At 46.2% G+C, this 21,820-nt stretch overlaps 1 protein-coding gene across 1 annotated transcript in view; it reads left to right on the top strand.

Annotated features, from left to right (window-relative positions):
- LOC117739534 (POU domain, class 2, transcription factor 1) overlaps positions 1-21,820 on the top strand; it is a 51,589-nt gene that overhangs the window by 17,007 nt on the left and 12,762 nt on the right. The gene's annotated exons all lie outside the window — the stretch shown is intronic.

Raw genomic sequence — 21,820 nt, forward strand, 5'->3', positions numbered from 1 at the left:
CAGCATTAGCCACCCTCAAATGCAGTGGTCACCAGTGGCTACTCTCAGGCTTAAAAAAGGGGAAATCCAATAGAGCTCAGCTGCAGCCAAGGTAAGACGGCAGGAAATAGATGGCTAAAAATACATCTTTTCTCAGATACTTTTACAAAATAATGATCAAATACTGTCTGTTAGGGTGTTTTTTAATGAGCTAATGTTTTAGTAAGACATAAGAAAGATTTGAAATATTGGCATTCTTTCCAAATCCCACCACACTCTTCCTCCCACTCACACAACCAGATTAGTTAACAAGGTTGGTACTGTATAAGCTTGGAAATGGCAGATGACCCCCCCCCACACACACACACACTGCATCCTCCACACCTGCCTCCCCATGTTTTTCTTTTTTTCTCTCCCCTTCCCTTCCCTCAGGACAAAAATGAGGGGAAGAAAAACAGTGAGAAAGAGAGAGAGAATGATGGTGGGTGGGTTTGGTGAAAGGACAGAGCGATAGAGAAAGATAGCGATGGTCAGAGAAGAAAGAAAGTGAGAGGGGGAGGGGGGGGGGGGAATGGACGGATAGAGAGATACATCAGAGAAAAGGGAGAGGGAGGGAGGCGGCTCTCGGAATAAAAGGAGAGGAGGTGAAGATGAGTACTAAGAGAATGGGAGAGGGAGAGAAAAGGGGAGAGAGGGCGGGCGACAGACAGACAGACAGTGAGGCATTAAAATTCATGGCCTTTTTTATTTTCCGTGTTGAAAATCAATACTGTCTACTATGGATGAGGTGAGATGTGGACAACAGCGGTTGCCGGCCAAAGAAAGGGGGGAGGGAGAGAAGGAGGGAGGGTGGAGAGAGGGAGGGGGTGTCGTCAATATTAGCAGTGACACAGCCACTGCAGGCCAAGGTAGAGCTGGAGAGGAGAGAGAGCGACCGGGGGGAGGGGATGGGCGGTGTGTTTATATATGTGTGTGTGTGTGTGTGTGTGTGTGTGTGTGTGTGTGTGTGTGTGTGATGGAGCGGGGGGTAGGGTGAGGTTCATTAAGTCTGACCAGCAGAGCTTTTGGCCAGCATAGCAGCAGCAGGCCTTTTGTCCGAGCGTCCGGACACACGCAGATGGATGGACTGATGGATATTACCCCTCTCTCTCCCATTGTAATTTACAACCCCCTCAGAAGCCTCATCATTCAGGCAATGGTGTGTTTGACTAATATCTGGCAGATGCTCTAACGCTGCGCGCCAACTATTGTCGCGGTGGGTTGGGGGGGGGGGGGGGTCCAGTCCGCTTCTAATTCAGGAAATGGAGATTCTCCTGCGCTCCAGAGCTATAAATCTTCCCCCTATGAAAAGCCTCGTCCCTACCAGACCCTCCGCGGTTATTACATTAGTTTCATTTTACACTTTAACTCACACGCAGAGGCCACCGAGCCCGCACCGCGCATTTCAATCTTCTGCACAATGTGCGGGACGTGCATCCGGTCTTTTAGTGTAATTATAGGAAAACGGAGGCGCTTTAGCTGCATTTAGGTTGAGGAAAATAATTCTGGCTAATTGTTATCAGGCTAATGAGAGAAAACTTATTCTGCCTTTTATATTGGATGAGAATTATCAGAATTGCTGGAATGTTCCTTTTAACTACACGGTGTAAAAGGGAGAAAAAAGACAATCTTATCTTTCATAATTGTACCTATTCTGATAATGGGTCATAATAACTTATTGCACTTTGTCCATGGTTTTGCCAGAGTCTCCCTAATAATGGAGGTGGAGTGCAATGTTAGCAGACCTCTGAATCCCGGTCCTCATCTCTGCGTGACGCTAGCAGCTCGTGGCTATCTCAGTATCAGCAAAGCACACCTGTATCTCTGACCCAGCTGTCAGTGGGCGCGTTGCATTGTGGGTAATGCAGGCTCTCGGGTTTGAAAGGGAAACCGAATGTGTGGAATGGAATAAAACGACATCTCTGGTTCAGCTTCATTTTTTTGTTAACTTATCCATTGTAGACAGGACAATGTTACAGGAGTGCATTTCCAAATTGGTGCAGCACTCCTTTTCCATCATATAATGGGACCATTAAACACAATCACGTTTAACAGCTTTGAAAACTGATATCAGACCTCGTCTCAATTTGGAGACTTTTTGGGGCCATCCTGTCAGCGTGTACTCAGTTCAGACGGGTTTCAGGAACATTCTGACCCCACAGCTGATCCCACAGCCACTGAGTCGCTCCGCCAAGAAGTTTGGTTTCCTCATGAATACGTCTGGGGATTTTTATTTTTTTGAGAAATAGAATTCACCATCCGAAAAGAGTCCAAGTGCCGTTTTGAGCTAGAGTGATTTCTCCGGCACAAAATGTGGTGTTCCATAGTTTATTGTCAAAGTGGATATTTTCATGCATTACTAGCTTTCTCGTAAAATCCCCTTTTGATCTTTGCACTGTTGCCATTTCAAAACACAATGACAAAATACTACAGGCAAAGTACTGCGTGGGTTATTTAAATCAACAATACAGTTTCCCATGAACCTTGTTACACCCTCGTTTGTGAGGTGACAAATGTGCCGAAACCCAGTGCAGCTGTGGCAGTTGACGATAACTATTCACAACAGGAACATGCGCACGTTACAGTGCATTCTGCACGCAGCACCTTTAACTCTTTTAAAGATGCCCCCATGTGTTCTACGAACTTTGTTTTTTCCAATTCAGTGTAGATTTACAGTCCCTGGCAGCGTGTCAAGATAAAACTCTGCCTCCTATCAGGCAGAGACACAGGCAGGAAGACAGAAAAGAGTGAACGTTTTGACAGCCGGCGCTATCGCGGAACAAACTTGTAGATATACCACCGGCGTGAGCGTTGAGGAAACATCCGTAGCTGTTGTCTGTTTGTCTCGTCGCTGTCAGTCTCCAGAGAGAAGTTAAATACCGCGTGACAATTCAGCCAATCGTCCTAAGTCGAATTTGAACTTCCTGCATGTCGTCATGCATCCCAACCCACAGCTTGTCTCTTTCCCTCTGTACACGCAAACAGTGTTTTCTGGAGACCCAGAGCTAGTGGTTACTATGGGGATAAGGGGGGTGAGAGAAAGAGAGAGAGAGAGAGAATGGGTGAGGTAGAGAGAGGCAGGCCGTGGTTTTGAGGTGTAAAGCGTCATAAATAATGGAGGCTGCACCTCACATTGAAATGCAAAGGCTGGAGCTTGGGCCTGAGCAGAGGTAATGCTGGCTTTTTGAAATTTATTTTTCATAAAGCGTGATCTCTCCCCCCCCCCCCCCCCCCCCCCCCCAATCACACACACATACACACCCACCGCTCCTTATAACCAATGCAGCCCTGCAGCCGGCCCCCCGGTGCCGTACAGAACACATACTTTACCATACGTTTGCATTCCAGATTTCATCAAGTCTGCCAGAGTAGATTGTGTTTTATTGAATTCAGTCATTCATCAATCGCACGTCAGAAGCAATATGAAAGCAAGGCTAGTTACCGAGGCATCCTCACGGAGATATATCAAAATATTTCATCTTTTTCCTCAGCGGAATGAAAATGTGATGTGCTAATAACATATCTGCATATTGTTTATGCGGGACTGCTATTTAAATACAAAAGCTGCTCTCCTTATTTAAAGTCAAAGCTGTGAATAAACTGTAACTTTCTTTTTTTGATTTAAGGACAATATTTCGACACACCTCATCTCTGTTGGTTTAAGAGTGAGGCAGTGGGAAAGAGAAGAGACCAGACATTGTGAATGTGCGTGTGTGTGTGTGTGTGTGTGTGTTACACACTCCTTTTGTTGCATTGTGCCCACAGTAACATGCCAGCGTCAGCTGAAGGAAAAGGAAGCAGAATGTGGATGAGACTCCTAACTACATTTGACTGACTGAGGCCACTCATATGTAGCCTTAACGTGCGTGTGTGTGTGTGTGTGGGTGTGTATGTGTATGTGTGTGCGTGGGTGTGTGTGTGCGTGTGTGCGTGGGTGTGTGTGTGTGTGCGTGCGTGTGGGTGTGTGTGTGTGCGTGTGTGTGGGTGTGTGTGTGTGTGGGTGTGTGTGTGCGTGGGTTGCTTGGGTGTATGTGTGTGTCTGTGAGTGGTTTTGTGTGTGGGTGGGTGGGTTGCTTGGGTGTGTGTGTGTGTGTCTGTGAGTGGTTGTGTGTGTGTGTGTGTGTGTGTGTGTGTGTGTGTGTGTGTGTGTGTGTGGGTGGGTGGGTGTGTGCGTGTGTGGGTGTGCGTGTGTGGGTGTGGGTGTGCGTGTGGGTGGGTGGGTAGCTTGGATGTATGTGTGTGTGTGTGTGTGTGTCTGAGTGGTTGTGTGTGTGTGGGTGTGTGCGTGTTTGTGTGTGTGTGTGCGTGTGGGTGTATGTGTGCGTGCGTGTGGGTGGGTTGCTTGGGTGTATGTGTGTGTCTGTGAGTGGTTATGTGTGTGTGTGTGTGTGTGTGTGTGTGTGTGTGTGTGTGTGTGAGAGTGGTTGTGTGTGTGTGTGTGTGTGTGTGTGTGTGTGTGTGTGTGTGTGTGTGTGTGTGTGTGTGTGTGTGTGAGAGACATATGACCACCACGGTGTTTCTTGCCACACAGCATGCAGTTATCAGCTCTGGTCCACTTTTTAAATGGTTGGGACCACTGGGGGGGGATGGGGGGGTGAGGGGGGGGGGGGGGGGGGGGCACGTTTAGTGTTAATTATATTTCCATTATAGGATTTAAAAACACAGTATGAACGCTATAAACTACGAATATATTGCATCAAACTATTCATGCCCGCAGTGATGCAAATTTGCAGTTGTTGCAGCCCTTTTTCAATAAAAGGTTTGAATAGATTCATGCAGGCAGAGGAGGTTAAACTACTATTACCATGATCCTATTGACCCAGAGCAGCGTCTCAGCTAAATTGTTTTTGTAGTCTAAACTGCTGTGAGCTGTTTTATTGAGTTTCCTTTAAGTGAAAAGCTCTGAGTGAATTTGAGTTCCCTATGGTAAAAAGTTACATGTTGTACATGTCTCTTTTATTGTGAAAGGAGAGAAGGGAAGGAGTGGATCCGGTCTGCGCTGCCTTTGTAAAGGTTGAAAGGACAAATAAAGGTATTGTTGTACTCCACCGTGTACGTTTTGAATATCGGGTTTATTCACGGTAAAAGACAAGTTTGGAAAAAATATTTGTACTCATATTATTATATATTATGTCACTTTTACGCTGTTTATTATTTGCATTCTGTGTGAAAGTAAACATGTAGACAAACATTGACATGGAAATGAATTGCACAAAAAAACATTAAGATAACGCCTGTGGTGTGTCAAGGCCTTGACACTTCACGTCATCTTTGAACACTCTTCTTCAGCACTCGTCCTTGTTGTAAAAACTTTATTGTTTGGGTCAACTTCAAGGACACAGGGCTTGAGTGGGCATAGACAAGTTCTCTAAAGGTTCCTCTGAACCCTGAAGATGTGTCACCTTCACCGTCTTTAAGGGTCAAACTTCCCACCACTTGCTGCAGTTTTCACATTTTACGTTCCCAGGTCAGTTTACACATTCAGTACATAGAATGTGATGGCAAACCAAGTTAAATCCAAACTCTCTCTCTTGTAAATTATAGTGAGAGTTTCACAAACGGTCTACTTAAAAACAACCGGCTCAGTGCACGGAAACTGGAGCCAGCTTGTTGTGCTTCCTCACCTGTCTCTGTCTTGTCTCTCGACGCCACCTGTGTTAAGCTTTCAGAGTGGTGTCGGACTATTCTGTATAATCAACATAGCAATCAGCACCACTCTCCCCCTAACACACACACACACACAGAGCGTTGAGGCTAGCTGGCATCGGGCCAGAGCATCAATAAAGCCAGTGTGAGTTTGAGAGCCATTTAAGAGCCATTTCGCCCCAGACCTACAATCCCCCGTACTGCTCACGACAGCACCTCGGTGACCGTCAGGCTGACCCTGTGGAGGCAGAGGGAGTGAAGTGGGGAGAGCGCCAATGAATAGGCCGTCGCAGGACTGAAGAGAGGGAGACAAATTGAGATGGAGGAATTGTGAATGAAAGTGGGAGAGGGAGAGAAAAGAGATTGTAGGGGAGAGGGAGGAGGAAAGATAGCAGGAGAGAATGAGAAAAATAACGGAGGGAGAGTTCATGCAAGAGATGAGGAGGGAGATCTGGAGACAAAGAGAGGCTGGTTGTAAGAATACAAAGGGAACTGGCTCTTCCATATTTGCTTTCATCAGTGGGGTTTGAGTTCATGTTTATGAAGTTAAACTGACGCGGAAATATTCACAAAGATAATGAGAGACTTTTTATATTTATGTTTTTAAACTAAAAAGTTAGCCTCCCAGACCCTAGCAAAATATGTCTCATAGAACAAGACAACTTGTTCTTGCCTGTCTGAGTATGAATGAACTTCGACGTGTTCCGACTGTTAGCTTGTTAGCTCCAAGCAACAGCTGAAGTCGCGCTTTGTGAAACCAGCTCTTTGAGTTTAGGTAAGTAAGTTACACAAATTGAAACATGACTTGAGAATTCAAAGCAAAAACGTCTCCCTAACCAAATACTTGTGTGAGCCCACAGCTGGTTCTGAGATGTCAGCGTCTCTTTTACCTTTGGAAGCTTCTGCAGTATGAGTATAGAGGTACAGTATGAGACAGGGGTGTGGGTGTCTCTTGGATCCAGATGGTTTCCTTCAGATACACAAATGTAACACAACACGGGGCGGTCCCGTCTCCGAGGAGCGCCACCACCCTCAGAGATGGTTCCCGGTCCCGAGGAAACATCTGAGGAGGATGTGTACCAACATTTCACCAAACGTCGTCCCAACTCCATTTTTGTCTTCTCCTGTTTCCTCCCCTTCTTTAGCATCTTTCCTCATCCTCCGCTTTGCCTTTTTCTTTTTTTACATGTCATTTAGCTGACGCTTTTATCCAAAGCGACTTACAATAAGTGCATCCAACCATGAGTACAAACTCAGAACCACACGAATCCAGAAAGTCCAATGTCTTCTTTCAAACCCGTCCAGCTGCATGTACAGTGGACCCGTCTCCTTATTGATCGCCTCACGCTCGCTTCCTCGTACACATTACATGCCCAGTCATCAAATACCCACCCGTCATTTTCATTAACACTCTTATCATCATCGGCTAATTTCATCGACCTCACCCCTCGCCATGAGATTTCTTGCCAGTCATCTCTTCTTCCCCTCGGCCACCTCTCATATCCTCCACTTTAATTCATTTTCTCTTCTTTAGTCGCAGGTTCTCAGACTCCGTCTCTCCACTCACTTCTCCATCTGTCGAGTCGCGGCCTCGTCTCTCTTCAAGCCTTCGCCGCTTTCGCATGTCTCCGACTATCCCTCTATCCTGTGCCCTACATCCCTCTCTCCCTCTCTATTGATCCAGCCATAGTTTTCTGTCTTCCATGTGCTGGCTGGCTGGCTTTAATCAATATAGATAATTGTCTGCTTTCTTTTCATGCCAAACACCCGGCGCTTTTTTCTCAATGAATCCAGGTCTTTCCCCTCCACGCGGGAATCCCTCAGTTAATGACAGGAGATAACCTGCTTTCCTTACCGATTTTTTTTCTCCTCCCCCCCCTCGTTGCCTTGTTCATTGATTACCGTGAGACATCGCCCCGCGTGCCCCCAGTCAACACATGTAAACACAGCAGGGCCATGTGGCTCGACTGGGAGTGCAAACACATGCGCCGGTATACAAATATTCAGATTCACGAATGTACACTGAGCGTCAGGTGGGAGTCGCCAGAGAGAGATCCCGAGGACCACACAACCCTTCGGTTTGACAATATGTCATATATGTCTGAATAAGTGCTGCAAATATATTCTGTCTTCTTTTACTCTGAGTAAATAAACGTATTTCAATACACACATCACATCCAGGCTATCCCTCTACCCGGAGCAGCTCAGTGTCTAGAACAGTTTTCATCATCTAATGCTGGAGGTAATTACTGCCATGTTGGAATTATCACTTGTGCTCCTCAGCAATGTCAAAACCTAGCGTGTTTATCACATGAAAAGGAATTTGGTTACATTGTTGTAGTTATTAAGTGAGATTCTCTCCATCACACAGATGTTCCTCTTAATAATCTACAGATCAAAATGCAGTTCCTTGACTTTATAGCTACGGTATACAGTTAAACATTAGCATCCAGTCCAGTCATCACCAACCTCCTCATCAAAGCGTCAATCACTAGCGGCAACAGAATAATTCACCAGATTAAATGGAGTCACAGGACAAATGCCGCTGAGCAAGTACAGGCGGAGCTCTCCTGTGGCTTCATGAGGTGCACACACCACATATGAGGACTGGGAGACTTCCATTTTAAATGAGTTTCTATAGGATTTAAAGGGACTTTTAGTTTTGATGTTGCTTAGATGTACTGAAGCAGCCCTCTGCTGGTGTTGACACACAGAAACCCTTTATTTTTCTCTGATTTCATTCTTTTACTGTCAGATAGTGTGTGTCATTAGCTGACATTTGTTACAAAAGTCAATTGCTGCTTTGGTTTTCATGATTTGGATTGATGTATTGTTTAACATATACAGTCAGTTTATGAGGTCCACCCAGCTCAAACTAATACAGTCATTCCCAAAGACTGGGTCCGTAGTTTTAGTAGGGTCACCAAAATAATGTTGGCAGGATTACTATAACATTTAATATCAAATACAAAATGTGTTTTACTGATGAGAGGAAATATAAAACAATGAGTTACCCTGCGTGAATTTTGCTGTTTTTTGGTCGCAACGGATTGTCATTTTTAAAAAGTGGATCCCCAGAAAACATACCACAGCTCTGCAATACATCCCACCTTCATGAAGGTTATTATGTTAATCTGATGTTAACTAAACTTAAGCAAAATATCAACATTCAGCTCGTTATATTCACCTCTATTTGGTACATCATCAGTGCAACATTTACCTCGCTGAAAAATAATTTTAAAAAAACCCAAACGTCTTTTATATCAGAGAAATACCAAAAAATACACTTTTTAGACTGGATTTAAAACGTGAAGAATGTTAATGTTTGCTTGTTTTAAGTTTTTGGCAGATAGATAGATATACAGCACCGCATTTACAGACACATGTCAGAATGATTCCTTTTTCTCTCCACTCCCCTGCTCTCATGGACATTATTACACCAGGCCTGCACATGAAGGCAAACATCTGAAACGTACACAATGCGGCCGCTCCCAAACAGCATGCGGTCCTGGCATCCACACAATTAGATGCTATGGGGGGTATGGCGAGGCCACACTATAATTACATAGCTCTATATGAAGCTGAGTGGGTGGGGACTGGGTGGAAGCAACGGGTACCGCTATATACCGCGCTGCATTGTGACCCGAGCTGCTGCATTGAAAGCCTGGCTTACAATCAATAGTGTTTCATCACAGTGAATAGAGAGGTGAGAACACAGAGTCAAGTCAACTTCACTCGTGTAGCCCAATACCTCAAATCACAGCGTACTGCACCCTCGGTCCTCACTGTGCATCGGGAACAACTCTATGGAAGAAACACCCAGAAGAGGACAGACCTCCGTGCAATAGAGGACACAAGTAGAGTAGAGCAAGTTTGTAAAATGACAGTATAAATACGTAAATCCAGAGAGAGAGAGAGAGAGCACCGAGTGGAAACAGAGGACAAGTGAACCCCTTTTGACCCTCCTGTTTTGGTGCTGCATCCTGGAGACGAGAAGGGGCCGTGTTTCAGTCACGGGTGCGGTGTCCAACAGGACCTGTCGCCACGGTGAAAGCAGCCCGGACCGCGGGCAATCGCTCAGCGAGTGCAGTTAGAGCTGACGGACCAATGTGGCGAGCGGTGAATACATCAGCACCGGCGTTACAAGGACAGGCTGGTGTCGCTTCACGTTCAATAAGGAAGTGATCTGACGCCACTGATGTGACAGGAGAGGAACAGTCAGAGCAGAAACCTCGAGCCGGCGCGATAGAATCAAGTAGCGGGAATGTTATCGCTGGAATGAGAGGGAAACCAAAAGTATCTACGAGGGCCAGAAAAAAAGGCTTCGCATTGGAGGAGTATCGGCCTTACTCGGGTTTCATCTAAACGTTGGGAATAAGGGCCAGGCGATCGGGAGGGAACCACCGGATGGAACGATTGGACCCGGTCCACGGATGTGGTTTTAATACTTCAAATGAGTCAAATTAAGTTTGGAGGTCAAATTGTAAAGAGACTTGTAGATCCAGGCAACTCCCCCACCCAGCAGCCTGTGCACCGTGGGTATCGGAGAAGTCAGTTGGCGAAGATTCGTTCAACGGCTTCAGCTGAAATAATTCATCTTTGATCTGATGATCGGAATATTTTGATGATCTGATGCGTGTGGAACCAAATTCGAGGGTCTGGTTGGGGCTGCCGTGTTCAGCTCTGGGCCTCAGAGCGTCATCTAAGCAGGCGGCTGATGTACTGCTGTTGGATGGAATAAAAAATGTAAATGTTTGGTGATTTTCAAAGCTAGTTATTTTTATATCTAAGGCCTTGTTCAGACAGCCAGCTCAGATCCGTTTTTTTGGCATATGCAGATTGATTTTACTACATCTGGACGTGCGACATGAAATGCGATTCTTGCCATTCGGATCCAAATCACATTTGGAAGTGGGTTGTGATACAATGTCTTTCTCCCTGCTTTCCCTTCCTGCTGCTTCCCCCTCACATCACAATTCATACGCGTCTCCTCCGTCGCTGAGTCGGTCTGGAGAGAGGGAGGAGTTCTGCAGCGCATCACAACACATCATCAGGGAGATCCATTTTAATTCCTAATTAATTTGACAGCTGACAGTGGCATTGCACGTCTTTATAGCTCAGTTTATTCATTTATTCTTTTTTAAATTCTTTTTGGGATTATTTTTCTTACTTATTTGGGATGGTGGTCCTTGGAAATATTTTAACAATCAGAAGTGGGCCTTAGGATAAAAAAAAGGTTGAGAGCTTAGCTCATATTATTTGTAGAAAATGTTGGATATTTAGTTTTCGTGGTACTTTATCAAGTGCTTTGTGGGACACTTGATAGTTAAGAGAGCGTAAGAAAGGAGATAAGCAGAGGAGTAAAAAATGTAATCATGTTAAGTGAAGAACACGTCATTTCACACACACACACACACACACACACACACATACACATTTTAACAAAGGGAAAAGGGGAGAAGGGATACAAACAGACAATTTGCGTCGCACTCGCCTTCCAGAAAATTTATGACAAGAAACAACGTTTAAGCAGAAAGAATGCACAACCAAGGCCATAGAAACATGCTGCGTACCACAACAACAATCACAGGAGGGGTCATAGGTTTGAAGGAGAGTGAGTGCCGTGAAGCCTTTTGAGTCAGAGTTTGTTGAAGGAGATTTGATCTGCGCAGAAGACGGTGATTCTCTTAGGAAAATATTTTGGATAGTTTTAACTTTGCTTCTAACCCAACATCCAATTTTCCATTTCTTTTTGTTAAAATCCTGGACAGAAAAATTACACCAAATTTGAGCGGCAATCACCGAAATGTAATCAACGTTTAGCGTAAAAGAGAAGAAGAAGAAACCACACACACACACAGACACACACACACACACACATCTTCCTTCCTTCCTTATCTCGCCTCTCCTTCCCTCCGTGCTCTGTAAGTTTACTCACCGCAGCATTTCGGCCATTTTGAGCTTGTTTTATAGAGCGTCTTTGTGTGTGTGCGTGTGTGTGCGTGTGTGTGTGTGTGTGTGTGTGTGAGTGAGATATGTGTACTTGTGCGCTAAAGTCTGTGTGTGAAAGTGTGCTGGTGCAGAGAGAATGGACCCTTATCCAATTTGTACTGGTCAGTGGTGTGAAATGGCGGTAGGTCAGTCAGCCAGGCAGAGCGCGTGTGTGTGTCTGTGTGTGTGTGTGTGTGTGTGTGTGTGTGTGTGTGTGTGTGTGTGTGTGTGTGTGTGTCTGTCTGTGTGTGTGTGTTAAGGAGAGAGGGGTCTTAGTTGGACATCACACTGTGGTGGTCCAGTATGTGCCAGCAGGCTTTCATCTACAGTGAATAAAGACCAACGTGCTCGCTCACACACACACACACACACACACACACACACACACACGCACGCAGTATGAAAGACATGATTATAGTAGAAATAATATAGACACATAGCATCAGGCAGGCATAATATTATGGTGAAACCTATTAAGGCATCAGCTGGCACCCCTGTGTGTGTTTGCGTTCTAAAAGTACACACACACTTTCCACCCGCGAGAAGATAGACTTTTCCATTAAATTGGTCGTTATTGTATAGTCTACCCCCTATGGATCTGATCCATACAAGGACACACACACACACACACCTATTCTCTTTATTGCTGCTACAATTATCTCTGCTCTGGAAGCCTGTAATTGTATGTATGTTTGTGTGTGTGCGTGTGTGTAATGGTTAACCTGATGTGATTATTTTCAGTGTATTTTTTTCGGTCTATATTTTCAGGTGCTATAAGAAACATCAAAGCACGAATCTAAAACTGCCTGAAAAACCTTTTTGCTTATGAAATAGTAAAAAAAAAAAAAACGATCTGATGGAGGGAAATAAGAAAATCTCACATGTAAATAAATCACCTGAACCTCAAGCTTTTATCATCGTTATTTTTTATTCCCCAGAGACTCAAGTTGAATTCCAAAATCGCCACCCATACAAGCTTTCCTTTGAAAAATAAAACAAAGTGAGGCGCAACATTTCAGAGAAGCACCTCTAAACCGGCCCTAATGCAGAAGAGAAAAACACTCCTGATCAAAACCCTCTGGTCAAACAGCAGGTGATTTGTCTGTAAAAGGTTACGCGCACGCGCTCACACACACACACACACACACACAAACGCGTACGGCCCACATTAAAGGATACACTCGCTCCGAGGACTCGCAGTCCGCTCGGCAGCAACCACGGTCATTGTCTACATCTGTAATTGTGTTTTTTTATTGTCTCGGGTGTGTGCGTGTGTCATTTGGTGAGTGAACATAAGTGGGTCTGGGGCAGTCTGTTGATGGAAGGAGTGTAAAAATAGAGAGATAACAGCCACTCTGGAGCGAAAGAGTTGAAGGAGGAGGGATGGGGGGGGGGGGGGGGGAGCAGGGTGGCCTTGAGCACCCATTCTTCCCTCCAGCCGTCGATTCGTCCATCTCTCTCTCTCTTTCTCTCTCCATGGCTGGCTCGCCGATTCGTTCGGCCAAACCTCAACAAAATGGAGTTTGTTAAGTGGAATGGCAGGGACGGTGGCCAGGAGGTGACACATTCAGGAGAGTTGGGAGGCTTATAGTCCACGTCGTCTCTCGCCTTGATAGAAGACATTTGATTGGTGTTCTTGTTGTTTTGAAGGAATCTGTGTTGGTCACGCTGTTTGTGCGTGGCGATATCTTGGCTCATTCTCCACCAATCAGAGAAGGCCAAATCATTGTAGGTCATGAAAACAACTCTTAAGGCCTTTACACACAAACATGCAAAATGCAAAATGTTTGAGGCTTTTATTGTGAAAGGTAAGAAACGAAGGAGCAGATCTGGTCTGTGTTTGTCGAGGTTAAAAAGAGTAATAAAGTGTTCATCTTGGTTCGGACTTGAGCCTCCGTGTTTCATAAATATAGGCGCAACACAACTCGTTCCAAACAACGTGATTGGTCGCTGCCTTTATTCGCGTTGGGAAAGTGGCTTTTTCTCTCTCTGCCTAATATTCTCGTTCCGTGTGAAAGTATTTGAGACCAAAACAACATAACATTCAATAAAAGACAGTGACGTGTGATCTAATCGTATGAAAAGGGAGTCACGGCCTTTACTGAGCAAGATCATTTACCTACCACACTCTTTCTCTCCTTCTCTCAATCCTTTTCTGTCCATCTCTAAAGAAAAATTAAAAGAACTGCAATGCACTTCATGCACCCGCATCCATCGTGGCACTTGTGTAAGGGGGTTAAAAGTCCTCATTCTCAAAGCTTTTCTTTTGATCGCAGCTAAGAAATGTAATTCCTCCGCCTGCGTGTTTCTCTACTGGCCCTCGGCCCCTAGGAATGCTGGGAAGTTGGGCACAGGGGGCACACATCATACCACCCCACCCACCCCTTCTCATCCCTGGCTCCATCCCATCACTCCCTGCCTCGGGGTGATTTCAGAAACCTGCATCCCCATCCCATCTTATCCTTAAATTCTGAATCTGCCCGGAGCGCCCTGATCCCCGCCTGCTGGAACTGAGGACGGTCACGCTCCCAGATTAGGGATGTTCTGATGCAACTGGTCAGGACAGCAGCCTAGGGTTTGTGTCATGGCAACGGGCGTGTGTGTGCATGTGTGTGTGCGTGAGTGTGTTTGTGTTCATGTGAGCGCTTCACCTCTGATCGCGTGCGTCTGCGTGGAAAGTGTTTTTGCGAGAGTGAAATCCTGTTTTCATTTACCGGCGCGAGCCTCTCCGTGTCCGGGCGCGTCGGCGCCGCACGCGGCTCCACGAGAGCCGCCCGCGCCTCGTCTCTTGACCTCTCGGAGCGAGGCAAAAAGAAGCCCGCAATTTTTTAGAAGTGAGAGGTAAAAGAAAGCGAGGTGGAAACGGGAGGAGAGGGAAGGGTGTGTTTGTCCGGGGCGGGCGGGGTAAGGCGGGGGAAGCATGGAGTAGGAGTCGGCGGCCTCTGCGAAAGGGCCTCCAGTGTGCGTGGGTCTGGATACCCCCTCTGTGGGGCCCCGATCGATACCAACTCAGAGCAATAAAGCTTTCCCCCTGTCATCTCCGCAGAATACAAAGCAGAGCGGGGAAGGGGAGGGGGTGATGGGGAGGGAGGGGAGCTGTTCCGCTAGCCACACCAATTTCCTAACCACCCCCCCACCCCCCTTCTCCTTTTCACCTCCCCCTTTCTTCTTTTTCTCTCCCCCATTTCCAAACCTAACCACAAAACTAGCTCACCTTCCACTGTTCCGGCCCCGCCAACCTCTTCTTCTTCTCTCCCCTCCCCATCCGGTTGACACCGGGCCTCAGCCAAAGCGAGCAGGGCCGACAAGCCGGCTTTATTTTATAATTAATGGTGTTTGAATAAATACACTTAATAATTCATCGCTGTTATTTAAGGAAAGATTGATGGATGGACTCAGAGAAAGAGAGAAAGATCAGATGTGGGGAAAGGTGGCGAAATGGACGGTGAGAGGAGACGCTGGTATGGTGATTGGGGGGGGGATAGGGTAACGTAGACGGAGGGGGGAAGGTAGTATAAGTATTACACAGAGTGAGAGATGGATGTGTCGATGGAGAGGAGCTGGCTGCGAGGGAGGTGGGGGAGAATAAGATGGAGGTGGGGGGGTATTTAACAGGACAGGAAAGGAGAGGACAGGAAGGGGGTAAAGAGGTCAAATAAGCGCTCTGTTTAATTGGGAGCCAATTTAAGTCGGGTCCAATCGATAAACCTGTAAACCCAACCGTCTTAACGGCTCGCAGCACGCGCCATAGATCACCGGGGGTTTCCGCGGCCGGAGGAGAGGACGGCGGGCTGGTTTCAACGCGCCTCACACCGTCGTCCATTCATTCATTGGTTTTGCATCAAGACGCAAGATCAGATCCTGAATCAGAATCAGCGGTGTCACAAAAACAGGAAAGGCTTGATTTTAAGACGGGCTGGGTTTTTTAACACACACACACACACACACGCACACACACTCACACTACTGGGATTTTCACCCCGAATCCAAACAGTCTGAACATAAATATCCCTGCAGTCACTTGACAACCTCATAACTCCAAATTGAAGGATAATATGATCTTCTATGGGTGGAGAAAGATTCTGCCATCTTTGGACTTATGAGATCCTTTCAGCCCCCATTGAATGAATGTGGTGGTCAAGCTGGAAGTAAGAATTAGTACTGAGGGTACGTTATATCAATTTTGTATTTTATTTTATTTTATCATTTCTTTTGTGTGTAAATTGACTAGAAAAATGCTCCGGAGAACATGTTTTCAGACACAAATACACACAATTACCACCGTTTTTATCATCAGAGAGTAGTTTCAAATGTAGTCTGCTTCTCTTTTTCACAAGTTGATTTTAGGAGGAATTACTATGATGGTTTCATCCACAAGGCTTTCTTCTTTTCCCTGTTCGGCGTTGATGTGATGACACGTCCGTGTCAGCTCGGATGTGATTCCGGGGTTTTAATCTGATCTCATCTCATCTTTTGGTCATGTCTGTTCATTTTGTCATCGACTCTGTTGCACACAATCTACCACAGGAGGGAGGGGTGGGGGCCCTTCCCTCCTTGTCCAATCGCTCACACACACACACACACACACACACACACACACACACACACACACACACACACCATCAGGGCGAGGCTGTGTGTCTTTGTTAGTCCAATTGTCACTATCTTTTTTTTTACTTCCTGTTATTTCCTGCAAGGACGCAGTTCACTTCACTCCACGTGTGTTTCCTTTTTCTTTCACTTTAATTCTTTTGGATTTCACTTCACTTCTCTCATTGTTCTAAATTAGCGTCCCTCTTTTTTTGCTCATGCACCTCCTTCCTCTGTCCCGGTGTCCCCCCTACTCACACATTCACTAACTCTGCTCTTCCTCTTCCCTTGGATTTATTGTTTATTTGGAGGTTGATTTTATACCCTCAAATTCCCTTTTCCACCACACCTCGTTATTTTCTTCCCACCTTCAGCTGTTATTGCCAGATTCCTACTTTTTCTCCTTGTTGTTGTTGTTGCTTGTTTGTCATTTGCTGATGTATTTTTTCATCTTCTCTCCTCATTTGTTTTTCCTCCCTCCCTCCCGTGCGTCCTCCCTACTGTCCCATCACTCCCCCTGACATTTCCTGTCTCTTTCTTCCCCTTGTAGTCTTTCCTTGAAACCCCCTCTGTCATGTCTCCCAGCCCGCACCATTATCTCCCCTAAAAATCCCCCTAAATGTTCAGCATCTGCCCGTCTTCGTCTTCGTCTTACTTGTCTCCGTCTCCCCGTTTTCTCCCTCCATCTGTGCGATGCTGGGGGAGAAAAAAGGAAGTAACACACAGTGGCCATTTCCTCCTTTTCCGTGGTCCTCCCTTCCTTCCATTTCTTGGTTTCCATCCCTCCATCCCCACGCTGCGCTCCTCGGGGAGGGCAGTAATAATGGTGGAGGGAAGGAGAGAGGGAGGGAGGTGCGATTATTGTCTTGTCGGGAGTCAGAAGAATCGATCGGCACAGAAATATGTGGTGCGAGAAAGAGGTACTGTATCGGATATAATAAACACTCTAGAGACATATTCGGGAAAGCGCTCACACACATGCACGCACACGCACGTGTACGCTCCTGTAATGACTCTCTGTCTCTGACTCACTGCATGTGTGCGCAAGACACTGTTGTGCATAAACTCACACCGGCGGCGTTCCTCATAAGCTCCTCGGCATATGGATCATGAAACAAGTCACTTATGAGCAACATCGACTCCGTACGGCTCACCGTGAGCAAAGCTGGCGTGGGCGTGCTGGAATTATGGGGTTTTGTTGTGTGTGTGTGTGTGTGTGTGTTTTGCTCACAGATCCTGAAGACATTATCGGCCTTTTGAAGACAGGAAGTGGTCGGTGTTTCTGTGGAAGACACTGAAGAGAGTTTTTTCCTCATGTATTGACATACAACTGCAATGAAAGCCATTCTTGACAACCTCCTGGAACATCCTAATGACTTCAAAACCCTTTTTAGCTCCGCCAGCTGAATGAATGTGAGACGTATCGCTGATTTCACCCTTTTTCACATCGGTCGACATATGACTATGAATGAAACTGATATTCCTTGAATAGCGTTTGATGAGGTGTAAACATTAGCATGCGGCACAGGCAGCCAAACATGTTTATTCTTAATGATTAACACTCTCACAGGTACACACGCAAACACGCGAGGGGCAAACAAGCACACACACACATGTGAACACACGCACACACACACACCGTGATCTTTGCTGTTGCCTGGCAACCAGTCTGTGTGTCCTGTGCTTGCGGAGCGCTGTCCAACGGTGCCGTGACCGCTGCAACTGACCACTGCTGGGGGGGTGGGGGGGGATGAAGGGATGAAGACACGGAGGGAGAGAGGGAGACACGTTGGCCAGAAATCATGTGTTTCTTTTGGGGGGGTCGGAGCTTAATAGGAGACCTACAGCAGCATCAGACTGAAGCAGTGGGAGAAGCCCATTAGAGAGACAGCTGATTATTAGGAAGGACTCTTCACTCCACTTAAAACAAGACAACATTCTATTAATGTGAGGATTCCACTCAGTTTGTAGCTTCGGCACAACACACATATCGACGCGGCACACACCCTCACAGTTGTTTTTAAAGCACGAGGACTAATTACTTTCATGAGCCACAGGTGTCACAGGTGAGCCGGGCTGCCAGGGGCCGACTCGCTCCACCCTAATGAGAGTCATCTCCACCGTTTCCAGAGGAAGCTCTGCAAAATGTATGAAAGAGAGTGCTATAAAAAACAACAACGATGTATTGAAGGTGAGGCTGCGAGGAAGACAAAGAAAGTTAGAGACACTGGCAACGCACTACTTAAGGGAGGGGAAACGGGTGGAGATGGAAAGCGGGTGGGGTCGGGGGGTAGAGAGAAGTTCAAGCCGGATGGTTGCATTACAGCTGAAGTGTGAGAGCGATCCGAATAAATCAAGGAGGGACCTGAGTGGAGGACAAAGAGGTGAAGGAGGAGCGACGCTAATAGGAAGAGTGAAGGTGAACTAGCTCACTGCTTCTTCCTGTTGTCACACAAGTGGCTCAGGCAGCCATCTGGGTTTGTGTTGGGATGTGGGTCTCCCTCTCCCTCTGCTGCATGGACTCATGACACCAGGCCCGCTCGTGGAGACGATCATTTTTCAGCACAGGGGTGAAGGCGAGAGGAGCCGACTGCAGCTCCGGAGATGGGAAACTAACTAACCCAGTATTTCACCTGGGAGATAAATCGGGAGCAAAAAAAACCTACTCGCCGATTTAAAAAAAGAAGGAACAAAACATTCTCATGATATCTCTTTAGTAGTAAATAAATATCCAACAAGCTGTTCATGGTAAACCCAGCGCATGGGATGCAGACTATGAAGTACAATAAACGCATCATTTGTCCCTGCTGGAGGATTCCGTGTGGATGACATCGTGTCCTAATGCTGCCGTCTACCTCGTCTCAAGCTATTCTCATTCTACCGCGGGCTCTGCTCTTCCTGCTCAGCAGGTCGTTAAAACGAGACGCCGCACACGTCTGTTCGCTCAGATGGGTTGAATTTTAAAAAAAAAGAAGAAAAAAAAGGCACAAATGTGAAACTTTTAATAGACTTTGCGACTCTTTCCTCCTTCTTTAGTCAGTTAGATTCAAAGTTTTTGTTTTGTTTTTGCAGATTTGTTATATTTTATGTAATCTCTGACTTTATAACAATAAAGTTGGACGTACTTCATGCAGAGGTCACAACACTAAAGACCAAACTGTTGTAAATTAAGTGATAACTCATTTTTCATTTGTATTTATTGTTTATTTTAACGCTGATATTTTTCAACTTTCTCAAAATTGCTGCCATGTTTGTTTGGCCAAGGGTATTTTTTTGTGCAAACCAGTGTTATCAAATCAAACCAGTGAGAGCTTTTTGACCATCAACTTTGAAAAAATGTTTCTCTTTACTGCCTAATATCTGACATAATTAAAGCTGCAATACATATTTCAATTCAATTCCTTTTAACATTTTCTAAACTATTAGAAATCATAAATCAAGAGAATAATCGATGGTACAAGTAATCGCAGTAATCGCAGCCCTGTGTGTGTGTGTGTGTGTGTGTGTGTGTGTGTGTGTGTGTGTGTGTGTGTGTGTGTGTGTGTGTGTGTGTGTGGTTGTGAATGTGGCAGGGGACAGGTGGGAAAGGCAGGCAGCTTGTGTGTGTGTTTGTGTGTGTGAGTGTGTGTTTGTGTGTGTCAATGCAAGGCGCGAGGTGGTCGAGACCATGTGTCTGACCTCTGACCTCCACACGCCAAACAGCACCCGTGCTACCCCCCTCCCCTCAAACACACACACACAGAGAAACCCACGCGCCGTCTGTCAGCGGCCCCTGACAGGCGCGATCCAGGCGGGGTGGGTGGGCAACCAGGAAGGGGGGAAGTTTGGGACCCCTCCAGCCATTCTAACCCCCCCCCCCCCCCCCCCCCCTCCCCCCTCCCCTCTCTCTCTCTCACTTATTCCCCCTTTCTCTAATTCCCTGACAGTGACCCTGCACCCCCCTCTAAGGCACATACACACACACACACACACACACACACACACACACGCTGGGCATGTCAACTGCAGAAGACAGATACATCATCTGTCCCCTCTCTCTCTGTGCTATTAGTACTGATAGGATGAGTAGAGTATAGGGGGAGAGGGGGGGCTCCATCCGAGCGGCTGCTGTCAAACTGCCCCCCGGGCTGGAGGAGTGCGTTGGGACGGTGGTCACTGTAACTCGCGGCGAAATTTGACACTGAAATCCAAAAAAGAGAGTTTGGTGTGTTTGATTTTTTTCGCATATACACAAGGGGGTTGGGGTGGGTGGGGGCTAGAAAGGGCCCCATGGCCAGAGGGGTTAGGGGCAGTTGAGGCGTTATGGGCAGGGAGCGATGGAAGCGGGGGGAGAGTGGGATGATCAAATTATTTTATGGGACTCCCCCCCCCCCCCACCCACCCACCCACCTTCATATGCTGAAAGGATAAAGCCGGGAAAAATGATATTTGTGTGTGTGTGTGTGTGTGTGTGTGTGTCTGTGTGTCTGTGTGAAGTAAAGTGTATTACATTTAACTCCTCGTGTGAATAAAACGGATCATTATGTTTTTAAATAGTGGAAATCTGCCATTAGTTTTTGTAACAGCTGCACAGCTGATGGTGGTAACAATACTAATGCACACACACGTAAAGTTCCTCAGCATTTCCAGGAGGGTGCCGCCACCATCTGGTCAAATGATGTAACTGCGGCATCTCCACAAACAGGGTTTCTTCAGTCCTTTAAGAAAAATGTATTTCCCTTTTTAATTCATGCTACTGGATTTTAACTAAACCTTTTTTGGTTCCAGACAAGAGGTTGAGACTTACAGACCTTCCCAATGTGTTTATTTATTACATGAAAGACAACACAAATGGATAGAGACGTCACACAAGGCCATTGGCTGCTTTCCTCCTTTTTAATACCTAATATTGGCGAGAAATTACCGCGTTGGTTGACATTTAATACAGAGAGGAAAAACAAATGAAGGCAACAAACTGAAAAAGAGGTGTGCGTGAATATTATTTTATCTTCCTTCTCTTCTCTTCGTCTTTTGTCTTATCGTAATCTTCCCCTACTTTTCCTCGGGTTCTAGATGTTCTCTCTGCGCCGCTCCGTCTCTTCCTCTTTGTCGCTCTTTCGCCTTCATCCCCATCCATCCTCCATTTTCTACCTCCCCTCATCACACCTTGAACTTGTCTGTGACCCTGATGATACGATTACCGCACACTCACTCACCGAGCTTATATATTCTTCTTCTTCTTCTTCTTCTTCTTTCCTTGCCCGTTCTGTATAATACACAAAGTGTGTGTGTGTGTGTTTGTGAGTGCTCCATAGGGTATGGAGGAGGCTGCGAAGCCGCAGGACAGAAGCTATAGGTGTAATTATAGCGAGGAAGAGGAGGGGAAGGTCAGGAGATGTTAGCTGTGGTTTTATCAGGTGTCCTTTTATTATGTCCACGGCCTCGCGCAGACAGAGCAATTGCAATTTTTATTAATTTCTTGAGCTCTTTCTGACTGCTGTATTAAATTTCTTTTTAACGAGACAATCAGAAGCTGAAGATCAGCGGATTGTTCCAACATGGCGGCGGAAGCGGCAGGTAGTGCTGAGTAATGGCC

Source organism: Cyclopterus lumpus, chromosome 11, assembly GCF_009769545.1.
Source record: "Cyclopterus lumpus isolate fCycLum1 chromosome 11, fCycLum1.pri, whole genome shotgun sequence".
Classification (NCBI taxonomy): Eukaryota; Metazoa; Chordata; class Actinopteri; order Perciformes; family Cyclopteridae; genus Cyclopterus; species Cyclopterus lumpus.